Source organism: Carassius auratus, chromosome 28, assembly GCF_003368295.1.
Source record: "Carassius auratus strain Wakin chromosome 28, ASM336829v1, whole genome shotgun sequence".
Taxonomy (NCBI): Eukaryota; Metazoa; Chordata; class Actinopteri; order Cypriniformes; family Cyprinidae; genus Carassius; species Carassius auratus.
In genome coordinates this window covers 1,646,568-1,650,287 of record NC_039270.1, presented here as the reverse complement: position 1 = coordinate 1,650,287, position 3,720 = coordinate 1,646,568, and the positions used below count along the sequence as shown (strand labels likewise).

General features: G+C 36.4%; 1 long non-coding RNA gene across 1 annotated transcript; it reads right to left on the bottom strand.

Moving 5' to 3' along the window:
- Positions 1 to 1,356: 1,356 nt before the first annotated feature.
- Positions 1,357 to 3,469, bottom strand: LOC113047520 (uncharacterized). The gene is made up of 2 exons (XR_003276278.1): positions 3,334 to 3,469; positions 1,357 to 1,755 (listed from the first exon to the last, which is right to left on the bottom strand). It is a non-coding gene; the product is annotated as an uncharacterized LOC113047520 (long non-coding RNA).
- Between the last annotated feature and the right edge of the window lie 251 nt (positions 3,470 to 3,720).

The following is a 3,720-nucleotide window of genomic DNA, read 5'->3' as shown; positions in this document are numbered from 1 at the left end:
CTCACCTCTGGATAGACAGCATATTTATTTTATATTTTCACCTCTGGATAGACAGCATATTTAGTTCTCACCTCTGGATAGACAGCATATTTAGTTCTCACCTCTGGATAGACAGTATATTTATTTTATATTTTCACCTCTGGATAGACAGCATATTTAGTTCTCACCTCTGGATAGACAGTATATTTATTTTATATTTTCACCTCTGGATAGACAGTATATTTAGTTCTCACCTCTGGATAGACAGCATATTTAGTTCTCACCTCTGGTTAGACAGCATATTTAGTTCTCACCTCTGGATAGACAGTATATTTATTTTATATTTTCACCTCTGGATAGACAGTATATTTAGTTCTCACCTCTGGATAGACAGCATATTTAGTTCTCACCTCTGGATAGACAGTATATTTATTTTATATTTTCACCTCTGGATTGAGATATATTTATTTTATATTTTCACCTCTGGATAGACAGCATATTTAGTTCTCACCTCTGGATAGACAGTATATTTATTTTATATTTTCACCTCTGGATAGACAGTATATTTAGTTCTCACCTCTGGATAGACAGCATATTTAGTTCTCACCTCTGGATTGAATTTTTTTTATTTTATATTTTCACCTCTGGATTGACATTTTTTTATTTTATATTTTCACCTCTGGATTGACATTTTTTTATTTTATATTTTCTCCTCTGGATAGACAGTATATTTATTTTATATTTTCACCTCTGGATTGACATATATTTATTTTATATTTTCACCTCTGGATAGACAGCATATTTAGTTCTCACCTCTGGATAGACAACATATTTATTTTATATTTTCACCTCTGGATAGACACATTTATTTTATAGTTTCACATAAGGATAGACAGCATATTTATTTTCTGTTTTCACCAGTGGATAGACAGCATTCTTTGCAGGCTTAATTGCACACGTCTTTTCCGTATTGTCATTTTACTTTTATGACTTAAAATATATAATATAAAAACTGTGTGCAAATTGAAATATTATCTTTATCATATCTCTTTACATAAAACAATTCTCAATAATACACTTAATATTATAACATCAATAATTCATGCAAACTGCATTCACAAGAACCACCATGAAAATATATATTGTTCAGATCATATCACTATTTTTTGTGACTTAAATTCAGCCTAGATCAATGGACTATGACATTTTGTCAATACAACAGACTTGTACATGTTAATTGACCACAGTTTTTTGCCTTGCCCATTTGGATATTCAATCCTTATTTTTTATTTATTTTTTGTAAATGTAACCACTTCTGTTTTTAAAATATACGTAGATTCACATGATCATACAATTTACCAAACAATCCAGATCAAATAAACACTTCATGGTTTTGCAATATTTATTGGAAATTACACAATCTAATTAGTACAATTTGTCAAATCTGACCATCAGAATGAAGATGCCACAGTCAGGCTCCTTAAGGTTGTGGGGGAAGTCCCTATTTCAAGAGGAAATAAAACATGAACAGTTCCAAATAAACTATTGCACACTGTGCACACCACACCTCATTCCTGCCCCCTAAAACTGGCAGTCTGGGCAATGCTCAGGAAATTCAGGGTCTCTATAAAACCCTCGCAGGTCTCCACGTCTTCTGTTTCCACAGTACCCCACTGTGTTTGAATTGCACAGCGGGCAGTGATACCGGCTGCAGCACTCTGTGTATTTCTGTATTGGTGGTAGCTCCGTCCCTTTACGCACACTAATGCAATTTGCCTAAAAGAAGAGGGTAGTATTAATAGATTGTTTACGTAATAAGTATAGTGACACATATGAAATACCGGTAGTACCTTATGATTCATAAAAGTTTACAAAAATCCAATTAATAACTTTCCAAAAAAAAAAAAAAAAGGAACCGATAATGTAGGTGAAAAATTGTGTGTGGTAGATGGACTGTAAAAAATAGTGTGGTAACAAAACAAAACAAAAAAACTTATATAAATGTTAACATTCTCCTATACAAAATATGTAAAATGGTAAATGGACTGCATTTAGGCTATATAGCGCTTTCAACAGACCCATGGCCACCAAAGCGCTTTAAACATCATCATAAACATATTAAACATCAGGCATTTACACCTGCATAGGGAAAATTACTACTTCAACAAAAAAAAAAGAAAAACAAAAAAAACATAGTTAGCTAGCAAACTCTCGTGTGCATAGACAACCTAGCATTTTAGACTATTCTCTACCAAGACTGTTCTAAGAGATCTCGTTAACTGGGTACAATCTTTACACATCCAAGTGAATAAAAAACATTTTTACAATATTAAATCATACCACTCAAAGAACGATTTAATTGGAAAATCTATTGTAGCAACCTAACGTTAGCTCTAGAATTGAGGCACACCAGAGTTCACTTATACCTTTAAAAAACACGACACAGTACCTTGAAAACAAGACGTTTTTTTTTTAACTAGCTAGTTTGTGCATTTGAATTCTGACATGACCTATAAATCATCAACAGTTTATTATTTTTTCTTACCGCTGACATCTATATGGCGCGTTAAAATTGAAAAGTGAAAGACGATACGGAAATAACGTCAATTTGAAAAGTGAATGACGATACGGAAATGACGTCTGCTGTCCATCCACTTGTGTCCAGCCACTGGTGTCTAGCAAGAAGTGAGTCTGTGGGGCTGCAGCTGGATGCCTCTCAATCTTTCTGCCTCCAGCTAAGCCCCGCCCACACAAATACGTCACCTTGTTTACCAACTGTAAAAGGGTCTATTAACATTACGTACAAAGAGGTGACATAACTGGCAAAGCACCATACGTGTATATAACAAGTAATACAAAACGAAAGTTTGGTGGTAGTGACATATTTTCCCTCTTAAATGGAGCTCCACTCGCCCCCATGGAGGCGACGTAATTCTACGTAAAGTGTTACCCGGACCAACATGGCGGCCACGTCATTAGTGGAGGCGACGTAATTCTACGTAAAGTGTGGCCCGGTCCAAAATGGCGGCGGCGTCGCTAGTGGAGGTGACGTATTTCCGCTCTTGAGTGGAGCTTCACTCGCCCATATGTCTGCAGCCAGACCCTCTTGGGGCTAAATGATGACGAACTGGCGACATCCTTACAACGTCCTGGGTTTTCTTCCTTTCTTCGCTTCGCTCCAGTCCAGCGGGAGGCGCTAAACACATTTTGTTTGTTTGACAAACACAATTAAACCTCAGAGCAAGAAGTGTTTCACCGCGCTCTCTGTTGTTGTTACGTCGGTATGCTGCCTTAATACAAACGGTTAGATGTTTTTCTAAAAAGACAAAGTTTTTGAATCAGTTAAGTAAATACCTGTAATATTCTCGTCCTCACAGTCGTGACTGAGTTTTGAAGCGAGCAGGAATATCTGGAGGAGTTTATCATCTGAACTGAGATCTGCTGCTGTGAAGATGGAGTTTGTAAAATCGGAGAGAGAAGAAAACACGAGCGAACCAGAAACCTTCACGATAAAACAAGAGGAAACAGAAATAAAACACGAGGAACCAGAAACCTGCACAATAAAACAAGAGGAACCAGAAACCTGCACAATACAAGACGATGAACCAGAAATTTTGAGAATAAAACACGAGGAACCAGAAACCTGGAGAATAAAAGACGAGGAACCAGAAATGTTGAGAATAAAACACGAGGAACCGGAAACCTGGAGAGTAAAAGACGAGGAACCAGAAACCTGCACAA